The 16235-nt window shown below is 38.4% G+C and overlaps 1 protein-coding gene across 1 annotated transcript in view; it reads right to left on the bottom strand.

Annotated features, from left to right (window-relative positions):
* Window positions 1–15303, bottom strand: part of LOC140238808 (protein gustavus-like) — a 40787-nt gene extending 25484 nt beyond the window's left edge. The window contains exon 1 of the mRNA XM_072318708.1: window positions 15249–15303. The gene's annotated coding sequence lies outside the window, so the exon portion shown is untranslated. The remainder of the gene's footprint in view (window positions 1–15248) is intronic.
* Between the last annotated feature and the right edge of the window lie 932 nt (window positions 15304–16235).

Genomic DNA, 16235 nt, shown 5'->3' with positions numbered 1-16235 from the left:
TGGATTTGCAAAACAACATCGACAACGTTTAATAGGTGAAGACACAGAGTCAGCAAAGTTTGGCGGTTCTTCAACCCGGCTGTGTAATGCCCAGCTGCTACCGTTTCCTGTTTCGTCTGTTTGGGCTGACATCACTTTTTGGTGCAGGAGCTTGTCTTAATTCACAGAAAGAAGGGGAAGAGGAAGAGGGGAAGGCGATATTATGCTGTGTGTCCAGGAAACCTCAATCATAAAGACAGCTTTAGAGACGGGAAGGAAATATAAAAGGAAGAAAGCAAGTTTCAGCTCGCTTGAACTGCTAGATCGTTCCGTCTGCCCAAACAAGCTTGATACTTAGATTTCAAGGAAGAACGTCACGGCAGGTGTGGCGCATTGATCCCCCGCATGATTTCCGTCAACATTCACCAAACTCTGCGAGTAGCCATTACATCCCATCGCTGAAATGCAGTTTCACTGATACAGCACAGTAATTCAATGCATCACATTAGCACAAAGAATATTTGGATACTAGGATATGGATCACGTCCTATACCAGTGACGGAGTGTCCCTTATCATATTAGTGAACTTTCTAGAAAAGAACGATCATGTTTCCTCATGTTGGACCTTTAGTTGTGTGATCTTTTATCTTTTTTTTTTTTTTAACTAAGTTTTCACCAGAGTGTGTTATGTCAGACTCTGCAACTGCACTGCTGTCCTATAAATCTGCTTTCAATGTTTTCATAGCTCTCCTTATATTCACAGCAACCTAAACATTTTTTTTTTTTTTGAGGAGGGGGGTGGGGCATATTAGAGACAGATGTGAAAATAATCTCACCATTTGACTCTGGAATAAACCAAATAATTCTTTTATGGCACCAATTCTATACCAACTTTTTCTGAAGTTTTCAATTAGTCATATATCAAAACCAATGTATTCACATCAGCAGAATTTTATTCCAGTTGGCTCATAACTGTCGAGCCCTCAATGAAAATACACAAATGAGAGGGATAAAAGTGACAAATATGGAAATCACACTGTACTTTGCTCTCAACCCTCCCCACCACTAATCAGGAAATGTGGTGGTTTTGTTACAGAATTCTGTCCCCCAAAATGAGCATGGTATTATAGATAATCATTTACCATGGTCATACCCATGATGACCATGAAATTCCCTGACAGCCGAGAGTAAAATAAGTTTAGAAACCATCACATATAATCGGTGAGTCCCATATATTCATAGTTCTGTCTGCAATGTCATTATGCTGCCTAACCATGATATCCCACCACATAACCCTTTACTAGCATCATTGCTGAGTAATGGTATTTGATATGTCTACAATGACCAAATTCAAAGAAATACACCATGTTTCTTGGAGGTATCCCAACACGGTAACCTTTTATACTGTTACGTTAGTGAGTATTCAATAAGGAGGAAAAAAGGATAGCTGATGACGAAAAATCACCAATTGGGCCTTTGTGAGCGCCTGATTAGAGGAAAAAAAAAATGTTTGTTTTCCTTTCATGCCAATGGTACTGAGAAACATGCATTTATTTGTGCCACATATCCTAGATAAGCAGCTATGCCTGAATCCATCCTAAACTTGGCTGAAATACACATGCCCTCAAACCCACCACTCAGGAAATAGGCTCTTACAAAAAGAAAAAAAAAATGTCAATTTGCAAGCTGAAGAACATGCCAGTTAAACAAACTCCGATCCTAACATGTTCCGGTATACAATACATTACTTGAACAAGGTGCACGGTGACACTATAATACTCTATCATCGAGAATTTAACCACTTGCCCAATTGTCAGGAAGTTATGATTTGCGAAAACTTAAGACTCCCTGAACATAGGGCATATAAGCTGCATATCTCTGGTAGAAATCTTCCAACTATAAATAGCTGCAGATTGTGTGACTATTGAGCATATAATTTCAAGTCATTTCTATACATCCAGTGTAAGCATGAATTCTTTGGTAGCCTGTTAGCTCTTCCCATTTCATGGGTGGTCCACTTGGATGCAGCCTTCTCCATTCATCATCAATTATCATATCAGTGTACTTGATCCACCAAAGACAAGATTAGTCTACCATACCTCAGACTTCTCTATTACAACTCATCAACAGTGTATCAAAATGAATAATCATGTTCAGAAAGGCTGGTGGGAAAGACTACAGCTTTGCTTCCAAAGTTGGTTCAATGGTCCGATGTGGCTGGGTACAATATGTGTCTGCACCATACTTGCACTTGGAGACAATTGATGATTCTGAAACACCGTAGTCCAGATTTTACATACCTATTTCTGGTATAGCCACAATTAACAGGGTGGTAGGCTAGCTAGCATAAGACCACTATGTGTACAATAATCTCATGTATAACGTACATTTAAATTTTGTTGGTTTGTTTCCAAAGCTTTTTTTTAATCTTTTTCAGGGGAGAGGGGATTATCATCTCACTTTTTTCAAGGCTGGTCAATTACCAGAAATTATATTATTGTTGTCAATCAATATCGTTTTGGCTGGTGCAAAAGTTTGAATGTGCCCTTAACATTTGTGTTCCTGTCTCTATATCTACTGTACCTGCCTAAGCCGTACAGATAAATCTATGTACCTGTGCATAAATCATAAACATAACACATATGTGCATACGTATACTTGTATGAAGGCACAGAAGAGTATAACATAAGTACATGTACAAATGTAGAATGTATCTATGTAGTTATACCGTATAGTCAGAAGTTATAATTGTCTAGCAACTTAAACCAATGTGGTTCAACAACAACAAAAGTTATTGACCCATTTTCACCAGGCACAAATTCAATGTAGAGAATATTCACTTCTTATTATATGCTAATGACATGCATTGAGGGCGAGTAGAAATCCTGATTTCAAGGAAAAATCCAAACACGCACACACACACACACACACACACACACATACACACAGACAGACAGACACAAAATTTGCTCTTTGAGTCCCCCTCGCTCCCCCGGACTGAACCCCCGGTGACTGAGGGGTGGTTTTAGCGCCTAATACGGCTGATGCTAAATCGGTCCGCGTGAATCAGAGAAAGGCTTGCACACTTTCGGTCGACTCCATTCTCCCCAGGCAGCCCCTCTTCCTATGCCCACCCCCCCTCAAAAAAAAAAAAAAAAATCAACCTCAACCTCAACCTCAAAGCAAGTGACGAGGCAAGATCCTCAAGCCCGTAGACATCAATCCCTTTTTCAATAGGAAGCCCTCCAAAAATACCGACTGAAAACCCAGAATTCAAGAGAGGCGACAAAGCCAGATAATGTCTGAAACACAAGGCTCCCTAAAAACAGGAGAAACAAAAGGAAAGTAGGGCTGACAAAAACAAGATATATGAAGGACAGTAACACTGTACCTACAGTCACATGTTTGTTCTTTGGATATTGGCAGTCGCCTTCGATCTGGGTTAGACCCGATCGGTGAAACGATCAGGCTTTGTCGTTGGCTCTGAGTCATGTTATTGGGAAGCGGCAGTACCATGTATCACAGGTAGTTCACCTCTCTATCTCTTTTTTTTTGTGAGTAATTGTTTGATAAGAGGCCAGAATTGGTAAAATGTGCCTCCCCATCAGAGGGAACTTCCATCCTGATATCGAATGTCGCTTTGTACGAAAGCAGAAAAATCGGAGGATTAGATCACTGAAAATTTGGAAAAAATAAGCAAACACATTAAAAAAAAAAACCCAATATGAATTGTAAAAGTTTACAGAGTATCCTAGCTTTCACACCTTCTATCTGGGCATTCATGCGTACCAAGATTACTCAATATGAAGCACGATTGAAATTAAGCAAATTAGAATCGCGCTTCAAATCGAGCAAACTTGCCATGTGAATGCAAATTGGAATCGCAGAGGGTGATTTGAAACTATCATTCCAATAGTGTTTGAAATGACGGTCTGGAGGTGTTTTTCAATCACGCTTCGCCACAATTAAGCAACGAAATGACCGTGTGAACATAACTGAACTCCAATCATAATTTGGGGGTGGAGATTACAGTGACCTTCCAATCACTCCCGCAGAAAGAATCCTCAAGAGTGATTGATGGGAACTCAGAAAGAAGCCACGCTTCCCCTCCTCACTGTGAAATTGAAAACTGCAGAATCCGTGAAGCCTTCCTCTGTTGTGTGAACGAACGATGATTCAAATCGTAATTGCAATCGTGTTCAGCATTCAGATTAAGCAAACTCGGTACGTGTAAAAACGGCCTACGACAAATCGGCAACTCTGTGTGATCTTGATGTTGAACAGCTCTCCATTCGGTTTGTACGCAGATATATTCACCGATTCTGATATCTCTCCCAAGAGAAATTTCTTCAAACCTGTTCTAGATTAAAAATATATGTTTGTTTTTCCTCTTCAGTGGATAAGTTCTGTCTATGCCCTATACAGCTATATATGAAGAATTTGTTTGCAAAAACCGATAAGTCCATTTTTGAAGATTTTGAAGTACGGTCTCTGTCATAAAGTACAAAATAATACCTTTTAAATGATATATTGGCCACTACATATAAAAGTACAATTTTGAAGTTATGGTCCAAAGAAGCAAAAATTTTCTTATTATTCTCTTTATTTTTCTTGACCTTTAATCGCAAATATCTCCACTTGGCAAATATGGACTTATCGGTTTTTGCAAACAAACTCTTCATATCTACGTCTATATATCTATGTTTATATATCCATGTCTATATATCTATGTCTGTCTATCTATCTATCTATCTATCTATCTACATGTATCTGTCTATCTATCTATCTATCTATCTATATATATATCCATCTATCTATCTACCTACCTATCTATCTATCTATCTATCTATCTATCTATCTATCTATCTATCTATCTACATGTATCTGTCTATCTATCTATCTATCTATCTATCTATCTATTTATCTATCTATCTATCTACATGTATCTGTCTATCTATCTATCTATCTATCTATCTATCTAACTATTTATCTATCTATCTATCTATTTCTATCTACCTGTCTACCTGAATATATGAAGAGATTGAATGCAAACATTAATAGAGAAATTTCACTTCTAATATCTGTCAAGTAAGGTCATCATCAAGTGGATAAAAATTGAATATTTTTCAATGGTACTGCACTTGTTACATAACAAGAAATATTTCTGAAGATATTGTTAACATTATCACAAATGTTTCAATTAATTTCTTCTTTTTTTCAGCAGCTTCAATCTCAAATATTGCATGTTGATATAATGGATATATTTGTCTTTGCATTCAAACTCTTAATATATCTTCTTTTTATTTATTTACGTATTTTATTGTTGGGGGGGGGGGGGGGTCTAAGGCAATTACACCCTGGACAATTACCCTAGGCCCTTCCCCTTCCCCTAACCCTAATCTTTACTCTAACCATATCACTAACCAGTATTTAGCCGGGGAAGGGGTAATTGCCCTTATACACCTTTTTTCTATATCCATGTAAACAGGTATTTTATCGATATATCTTTTATCTATATATCTATATATGTATTCATCAAGCTATCTATTTAATACCTATTTATCTGTTGGTCTAACTTTATCCTTGAAAGAATATAGGAAGGTGTTGACTGACATGAAAAGTAGACTCATCTCTATCATGAAAGTTGAAGAAGACACAAAATGTACAGCTCACTAAAAACCCTACAAAGTCAATAATATTGCCATGCAAACTCATTTTCAAAGTCTCACAGTATGCCACAGTACCATAAATGACTCATAAGGATAATACAGCTATCTATCAACTCTTTCAATATTATAAAGATACAAAGGTGTATGTGCATAATATATGATTGTTTTCACTCATTTGTATACGTGGTACTTTTCTCTGTTAATGATAAATGCAACATAAGTGTGTATCTTACGCTCATCTCTAAAATATCTAACTTTTCATTTGTTTAATGACTTCTCACATATATATTTCTTTCTTCATTCATTGGCCATTCATTAGTTGTTGTTATTTTTCTTTTTCTCTCTTGCAAATTCCCTATGCCAACTGTGAGTGGCTAAAGGTTACTGGAGTGTATTTTTTTTTCTTAAATCAACCCGTTGAGGATGAACTGATTTTGCTAATATATTTCCCATATACACCTGTCCGAGTATACTCCGGTCTAGTCTCCAACAGGTACTGTACAAGCTGAAATTTTCGCGGTGGTTTTATTTTCGCAAATTTCGCGAATCGCCTTTCAACTGCGAAAATAACAACGCGCGAATAACTACGTTCAGTTTAATACACCCTCGCAACCGCAAAATTAACAACACACAAAAATATCTGAATGTGAAAATTTCAGCATGTACAGTATTATGATGTGAGGAGAACAGAATGAATCCTACAGCATATTAATGATATGAGTTGTTTTACCAAGCCATAATGATGAGCTCATTTCTTAATTATCTATCTTTCATGCCTCGATCGGTCTTTATATCTTGATGCAGTATGAATAAAATGATGCAGTCGTTGATACACCCACATGAATGCGTCATTGAATCACATTGAACCATGTGACATTTTACATTCAAAAAAACAAAACAAAACAAAAAAAAAGTCAAGCAACGGCTAACAGAATGTAGAGCATGGCAGGTGACAAAAACAAAAAACAAACCAAAAACAAAACAAAACAGAACAAAATCTGGAAATGGTTTGCGATGAAATATTCACGACAGTTTGAATTAATAATATGTTACATGCATTTGGGGGAACCTCTCCTGTTTCTTATGATCCCTTTTATCCATTTCATTTGTGTGGGAGAGAGACGTAATGCACTGTAAAACCAAACATGCCACTCCTTGAATGCACGCTGCCTGCACGGCAAGACAACCGCAGAGGGCATCATCGATGTTGCCACGGCAACCAGCCATGGAAGTAAACACGCACGTGCCCGCCGTGACTCAACGGTGTCTGTTTTCTGACCGAGGCGAGACATCCTACTGTGCGGTGACGAGGGACGCTCCGCTGCCAAATTTTTTCTTCCAAGTCATCATCTGGGCCGCTAAAGGAACATCATATCACCCATAACGATGTCAATATGGGAGGAATATGGACGGAGTTTAGACCAATTGGAGCGGGATCCGGCACTAACAGAGAAAAGCCGGCCCCATGTAACAAATTCAGTAGCGTGACAAAGTCGAACCCCATAAATAAATGACTTCAGTAATGTGATGACATCACTAGGCTATGCCTCCATCACTAGAAGCTGATGCTTCTATCATGATACGTTTGCATCACTTGGTTACTTAAGTCACTCTTTTACCCATTGAGGACGGGCTGATTCTGCTACAACATGCAATTCCAATAGACATTTGCCCAGGTATACTCGGGACTCGTCCTCAACGGGTTAAAGGACAAGTTCACCTTCATAAACATAGGGATTGAGAGAATGCAGCAATATCAGTAGAACACATCAGTGAAAGTTTGAGGAAAATTGGACAATTGATGCAAAAGTTATGAATTTTTAAAATGTTTGTGTTGGAACCGCTGGATGAGGAGACTACTAAGGCTCGTGATGTCATATGAGTACAACATAAAAGAAAATGTAAAGAAAATTCAACATATTTTCACTTTTTTCGCATAATAAAAGAGCACTTGACTTGCCTCTTTCTAAAGGCAATGGGAATAATATTACCCATAACATATGTCAGTAACGAGTCAAGGGAATGTGTACTTTTTTCAAAAGATGAAATTTTGTGAAATTCTCTTTATATTTTCCTTATGCTGTTGTACGCATGTGACATCATACACTGTAGTAGTCTTCTCATCCAGCGGTAACTGCACAAAAAATTCAAAAATACATAACTTTTGAACGGATTGTCCAATTTTCCTCAAACTTTCAATGCTGTGTTCTACTAATATTGCTACATTCTCTCAATCCTTATGTTAATGAAGGTGAACTTGTCCTTTAAAGGACACCTTCACTCAAAATATGTGTTGATTGAGTGAATGCAGCAATATTCCTTAGAACACGTCAGTGAATGTTTGGGGGAAATCGGACAATCTGGTAAAAATTGTTATGAATTTTTTTTTTTAAGTTTTCACTTTGCCATCGCTGGATGAGAAGACTACAACAGTATGTGACATCACTACAGGATGATGATATGTATATAAAATATCAAGATGATCTGACATAATTTAACATTTCTAGCAAAAATAAAAGAGCACTTGACTTACCTCTTTGAAAGATAGCAGAAGGAATGATATTACACCTTACATGTGTCAGTAACAATTTGAAGTAATGTGTGCTTTTCATACATTCTCTGCAAATTTATTTTCATGTCTTCTAGTTCTTGTCTGCACAATGCATTGAATGCCAGTGGCAATTTGGAAAATTTTATGCTGCAAAAGACGGCAAATGGCTCCAATTTGCAAACATTTCATGTCACAGATATTTTTTCCTTTACAGCTCAAAGTATGCATGGTGTAAGATGAATTTTGAGCCTTCCTCAGAACTCTTTGCTGTCTGCACATGTGTTTACTCTTGTTGTTTTTGACTAATCAAGTAATTTATCATAACCACTCCCATTCATTCTCATTTCTTAAACAGCATAACTGATATCCCATCCATATCTCCCTATACACTGTTTACATGCACAAGGAACCCACCTCATAATCAGGTCAAGGAAGATTTTATTGTCACAATTGCAAGTTTTGTACAACAGAAGAATAATCACGATTATGAAATGGTTTGTCAACAACTTTTCTGTTTATGTCATCCCATGATAGTTATATCTGGCACGGGATTGTTTGTAAACATGTTTCCTTTTTAGGTCATTGCATAACAGTTGTGTTTTGCGCAGGATTTGGTGCAAAATCCGGCACACTGGAAAGAGAAAACCAGAATGTCATCCATGTGGTCAATATGGGGGTATAAACCAATAATACCTCACCACAAGAGGACCAACGTAATTGTGACAAGCATTATACTTTCTGTATGTTTTGCTCTCCCTTTCGCTGCTCCCCTGTGCAGAATTCATCACAACCACGGACTTGAGGTCGACTGGAAAAAGTTCATTTGGGGGGAAGCAAAATCCTGTAGCAGGGAAATACTGCACCAACACTTCCTACATTTGCACAATCTATCCATCGACATGACCGTGCCGTGACAATGCAGGATATTGTTTAGGGAGAAGAAAAGTATCACCCTATTAAAAATTGCTTTAAGAGCAGAAGGTTTTCATGACCAAAAAATCTCCCCCACACACTTAACACATGTATGCACATGCACCAACACTTTAAAACACTGATTCTTTGTTGTTGTTGTTGTTTGTTTGTTTGTTTGTTTGTTTGTTTGTTTGTTTGTTTGTTTCCTTGTTTGTTTGGGGGAGCACTGTTTTCCGCTATTGAATCTTCAAGTTTTCTTCTGTTGTATATAATGTATCCCACAAATATGACAGATAACTGCAGCCATTGTACTCTTTTGTTTTGTATCTCTGTTCCAAACAAATGGACATAATATGTACAGTGGAAAGTCCATGATACAAAAGTTTGTAGGCCTACACATGTGCACACACACATGTATACAAACACTCCATAAACATACATGTACTGTACACCCAACTACACACAATACACATATCCTGCAAATAGACAAGTTCTAGTACGAGGGCATGTTATGCTATGAGCACAGTTCTTTTGGGTACTTTTTTCCCCCCACACGGATGTGACTCGTCCAACTGAGTGGATTGGCGTCCCAGTTCCTACCTGGTTCGATCGGAACTCGCAACGTAAAGCACGTCATGCCTCATGCATGAAATGGTGCACTCCGTGTTCACATTAAACATTGCAAAATTGCATATTGTAAAACAAAACAATCAGAACAATAACTGTTTCATTACAATCGAAAACATAACAAGAAGGATGTGGAACCTGAATCTTTAAATGGTCTTATCAACATGGAGGAGATTGATTAACAGTTACATGTAATGGGAGTTTGAGGACACAAAAGTGTCACTGTTTTCAAACCCTCCATATAGCCCATTAGCAATACGACTCCTTAGATTTGCGGTGATCTATTAATTGGTCTACTCCCGATCCCACTGCGTCTAATAGCCATTTAGTCTCAACCCACATGGTCTAGTTCCGTTTCGTCTACAAACAGTTCATGTAATGACCATTTAGTCCAATTTCCACTTAGCCAGATGGGCTATGCCTATTTTGTCTAATACCCACAGTTTATTAGACAAAATGGAAAAAAAAATCCAATGAGTCAAACTTGCAATTAGACCGTCTAGTCATTAGACGAAATGATAATTAGCCAAACTGGACATTAGACTGAGTGAGGATTAGACCAAACGGGCATTAGACGAAATTGATAGTAGACCAAATGAGTTTAGCCGTAGTGGTGTTAGACGAACTGGGAAGTAGACCGTCTGATATTAGACCAAGTGGCAATAAACCAAATTTGCGAGGTTGATATGAAATGATAGATAATAAATCACTTGCATGCATCAGATCACTGCATCGTCTCTCTCCACATAAAATCTAGTATTACTCCAAGAAAGTTTATTGTTGTCACCATGATCATCACGATCAAGATCATTATCATTATCATCATGATTACCTCTACAACGGAAGTTATCTTTTGTTTTTGTCATCGCTGGTTTGTTTCTCAGTCCGTGCAAATAATTCAAAAAGTTGTGTGCGGATTTGGATGAAACTTGGAGGAAACGTTGACAATGACACAAGGAACAGATGGCTAAATTTTGGTAGTGATCAGGGCATTTTGATGAATGTTTGAAAGATTTTCAAAAATCTTTTGGCAAATAGGGTTGATGAACTTGGGAGTTCAAGCTGCCCGTATTTGAGGTTTGCAAACGTGCACTAAAGCACATCATGCACTGCTCAAGGTGGCGCACAGCAGGAAGCTAATGAGGTGCACGTAAAACACAAGGCTTCTTTATCATTGGGAAATTGGGTGATTTTCAGCATGTGTGTATGAGTGGAAATGAGCTGCTTGGTGGAGGTCTGCACTCTGTGAGTGCTTTTCTAGTTTTAATCATCATTATCAATACTATCATTATCATTAAAATTATTATTACAATCATTATTACTATGGTCATTATCATTGTCACTACAGTTACTCCTATTACCATTATCATTATCATCATTGTTCACAAGTAGCCTATATACAATGTACATGTTGGAAATGTGTTTCTTCGTTTCCTTGTTTTGCATCATAATAAATGGAAGGAAAATATAATTTGCCATTGATAGCAGTTACATCAGAGAAATGTTGCACTAGAAAGAATGCAAAAAGAAAGAGTTATACAAGAGATTATTTTGACTGGAAATAAAAAAGAAAAAAAAAACAGACACTTCACGAGCTGAATCGTTTTGACCTCACCAAGTGCAAGATTTACCTCGGCGTCATCAGCCAGTGTTACTGTTTGCAAAAAGAATGTTGAGTTATAGAACATCTTCTACACAATTCAAATAACCCCATTTCTATCCTTGTATTCACACGTACCAAGAGTGATTAATTTGAAACATCTTGATTGTAATGACGCATCACTGGAATTGTGTTTCATATTAAGCATTCTTGCCGTGTGAATGCAAACCGGAATCACAGATGGTGATTTGAATCATAATTTCAATCATGTTTCAAATGGATTATGGTTTCCTATCCAACACTTCCACAGAAAGACCGTGCTCCTCAAATGCTCACACTGCACTTAGAGCGTGCGCTACTTACAGCTCAAGAGTGATTGATATAAACTCTGAAAGAAGCCAAACCTCCCTTCCTTGCTCTGAAATTCAAAACTGCAAATTCCGCGAAGCCTTCCCCAGTCTTGTGAATGAATGATTCGAATCGTAATTGCAAATATATGTTTGTAATTCAGTAATACAATTTACGTTTCTCGATAGGTGTAAACATGGCCCATATCACATACCATGTGTTTGTGGGCGTGTTGTGTTCATAATCAACTGTATGTCTAGGGGGCATAGAGGTGGTACAATTAATGTATCTCATATTACAGCTACAATCACAATCAAGTGTCTGAAGGGTCTAACTCATTGGAGTAGATTTTGCTGTGACTGCCACCGCTGACGCAACTTGTGTGACTCCACTAAAGAAAAAAATGGCTTGTGTTCTCACCAAGAAGGCGGCTCCGGGGTGATGTCCGAGATGTATGCAAACATCAATGACGAACTTATTCACCCGGAAGTCGCGGAAATGTCTTCTCAGTCTCGGAGACATATCCGCAACATCTCTAGTAAGGTCTCTGCAACCACTCCGCGACCAGGGAGACTGAAGTCACCACCAGGCCACTACCTAGTCTCCAAGCCAATGAGATACAAATTGTACCCACTTGAGTTAAAGATTCTGATCACAAATTCTCTTCTTCATAGAATATATGAGGGGTACTGTGAATGCAAAAATTTTCACGGTACATTAATTTTTGTACATTTTGCACTACTTCTAGCTAGCGCAAATTCTAAAACCCGTGAAAATATCTTCACAATTTTCTCTGCACATCTTGAAGAGTGTTGAATGGGTGAACAACTGCACACTGCAAAATCAAGATCCCGCGAACATGTTTTTGAGCCACTCAGCTCGAAAAATTTATCACGCGAAAATATAGACGTTTTAAACACACTATCACGAAGCCCTGTATCTGTATGCTCCCTGTATCTGACCCAATTACCTCCCCCCCCCCCCACACATACACACATCGAAAGTGTGATAAAATGATCCGAAATAAGCTACAAATAAAACCATCAGACTGTACTATAAACATAACTATCATTAAAGTGAGTGCATGAAATGGTGTATGGCACTTTCTACCCCAAGACCGACAAACATACCGCATCACCGGAGCTCAAGAGAGCATCCGCATCTTTGGATGCCAGAAACTCTATGAACCCCTTTCCCCTTTACCTTTGGGGTTAAAGGGATCGTACAGTTTTGGTTGAGACCTAATTTCAGGTTTCTAACATTTTTTGGTGAGATAATGAGAAACCTCTTATGAAATATGAAAGAGCATGTAATTCTATGAGGAATTCAACGTTTATTTGATGAAAATTGGTTTTGAAATGGCTGAGATATCCAATAAAGAGTGATTCTAATAAAGTGTGGGACCCACACTTTATTACGATCGCTTTGTTTTACCTTGTTTTTGGATGTTTCATTCATTCCAAACCCGATTTTCATCAAATAAACTTTGAATTCCTCTTAAAATGGTATACTCTGTACTATATCATAAGTGTTTTCTTGGTATCTCGCAAAAAGTTAAAAGCCCAATTCTCATCTCCACCAATACTGTGCTATCCCTTTAACCCAGAATACCTGTGGTACTGTATCATTCCACATTTTTGAAGTTTAGCGCTAGCACTATGTGTATTTATTTCTTTAAGTTCTGTGGTCTAATTATCAAGTGGGGCTCTCGAAAGTTTCATTGTAGAAAAATATGTGTGATGTGGATACACTTCATCGTTTAAAACTATAAGCTAAATCAAGTTAAAATTTCGAAGATTACAAATGTTGCAAGAACCTAACTATTGCTGCAAATGACTACCTGAATTAGTCAGTAGCAAAAGTAAATAGGGACTTTTCGATTTGCACGTTGAGCCAGGCGTCACCCTGTTATGACGTAGTTTTTACGTACTGCGCATGCGCAAGTGTCGACCCTTGGCTCATCGCACAAATTTCGAACGCATTAACCCCGGTTATCAGCGTCCACCCAAATCGGTTGCGCCGCGCTCAATCCACCCTTGCTATGACGTCACACTCCTCTCGGGTATCGTGCGAAAGAGCACGATTACTCTCGGGAAATCCGTGCTCAGTTCACCTGTTTTCCTTTTTCTTTCGAGAGAATATTTATATTCTAATTACATGAAAGCTTATGATCTTGATACGTCACAGCAGCAGTGCTGACATATAAACTACAGCCTCTGGTACCTACTTTATTTGCCCGTTTTCACTGTTTTGCACTTTGCAAATGCCTACCGTAGTCCCACACATGCATTTATACGTAATGCTGTACGCAAACAGATTTTGGCGCTTTTGGCCTAGCTAGTGCAGCAGTGCATTTGCCTAGTAGTCTTACCATGCATCATGTTTTAAAATCCACATAATTCCTTCCAGGATACGCATCTAGTCAAAGACAAAATGAATATTACAAGTACAGAAACGAGTCACAAATTCCGCTTATATGCACGCAAGGCACAAGGCCTGGTTGCCTCCTGCACACGCCACAAGACGTGACGCTGGCGCCCGAAATCGAAATGTGTTTTAGCAGCGGGTCAACGTACAGACGTGACGCCTTGACGTACGGTTGCGCTCGGCGGCACGTCCTTCTCGTTCACCCAATCGAAAACTCCCTAATAGCAGAAGTGGTGTGTGGGTTAGCATTGCTACTGATTTTAATACTGAATGATGTTCAACTTTATAGATCTTTAGAGGACCTCACACTGACGCACTCTATTCACTCAAGGACCGTCAGCATTTGAAGACGTCTATCATGGGAGAGAAAAGGTCATAAAAATATGGGACAACTTTTCCCGTTGTGACAAGATACGTTGGAACGGGGGAGGATACTGCGAGCATTACATCCTCTTTGTGATTCTTGTGCTGGTAGCCAAACTAACCATAATTTCCGTAGTTACTACCGGTCTTCGTCAAGATTGGCTTGAAATCAAACCGGAATCGGGTATTGTGATGAGGTGGTTGGGGGATGGGGGTGGGGGTCTTAAATGTAAAGAAGATTTCTTCAAAGTATAATACTGTCGCTATACCCTTAGGTCTCCCAGTTCATTAAAGAACAAAGTCACATCAATATACATGTGGATTGAGAGAAAGCAGCAGTATTAGTAGAACACATTTGTTTTCACTGGATATAAACTAGATGAAGTTACAGTTACATATCTCATTTTTTTTTCCTAAGTTCATTGATCTTTGACCTCTAGGGAGTGAAATCGAAATCCTAAATCAGGGTATCAATACCTTAAATATAGTGTACCTGGGTAGATATACCAAGAAAATCCATGACACATTTTTCTTAGAATTGCAGTAATGAGAAATGGGACAAACAAACAAGGGGATAGATGAATGGAGAAGCAAACTGAGAACAATGCCCCTAGCTCCCTTTACTGCAGAGGCATATGAAAAGTGCTCTCTAAAATGCAGCTCAGCATATTTATATGCATACTAGCACCAGTTACTACTGGACATTATAATAGACCAAACAAATAAAGCAGATTGGAAGTATAGGGCCTACACACTAAATATTCCACATTACCTCTTTTTGTCCTCGAGTCCTTGCCCCCACTTCTCTTGGTGCAGCCTTTCCTGGCAGCTGACTGACCTATTCACACAAACAGAAATATAGAGATCTTCATATAATTTCACTTCATTTCATTGTTTCTGCATGGTACAAGTAATGAACTATGATCACTTTCGGAAATATACACATTAAATATCTGTTTTTAGGCCTACATACACATGTACATATATTGTATTACGCAGTCCAGGACTGTATCAGGGCAATTACCCCCACCTCACTAAATATCAGTAATTAAAGTGATAGGGTTAAAGGAAAGAGTAGGGTTAAGGTTAGGTTGTCAGTTAGAGCATGGGTTAGGATTAGGATTAGTTTAAGGCTTAGGATTAGGATTAGGGTTAGCATCAGGGAAAGGGTCAGGGGTATTTGTCTATCCAGGGGGGTCATTGTCCTAGAGATGTCTATCTTAGACATAATTCTGTTCCTCTTTAACATCAAATATTAAAGCAAAGTGACTCTGAATTTTACCTTTAAAATGTCCATTCCAAACCATTATTTCTTAACAGGAGTTGGGGTATGAATTCACACTAATCTCATTGATATTTCCTCAATTTGTTAATTCTTATATGAGCTGAGATACCCGACTACTGTGTGTTTAAGCAAAGTAATCACGTCCTTGGGTGTTTTTCCCTTTAAACATGCCATTCTTCCGCATGCTGCCTCCAAGACAATAAAATTCCATAGAAATGGTAAAGGAGAGTGAGAAAGTGATAAAAAAGAATGGGTACTGCTTTTTTTTGTGTGTGGACAAGGTGAAAATGAACAAACATTGGTGGCAGAGAACAATAGCCTGGCAAACTGTTTTCCCTTGGGGCTGTTGTCATCAGCACCACGCAGAGGTCAAACAAGGTCACCGATCACCTCCTAGGGTCTCAAGAGGACTGTTCACACAACAAAAATTAGCGAGAGTTAATCCTTGACATTTTGCCAACCTTACACAAATGG

This window comes from Diadema setosum, chromosome 15 (genome assembly GCF_964275005.1).
Source record: "Diadema setosum chromosome 15, eeDiaSeto1, whole genome shotgun sequence".
Lineage (NCBI taxonomy): Eukaryota > Metazoa > Echinodermata > Echinoidea > Diadematoida > Diadematidae > Diadema > Diadema setosum.
This window is presented reverse-complemented; position numbering and strand designations above follow the sequence as displayed.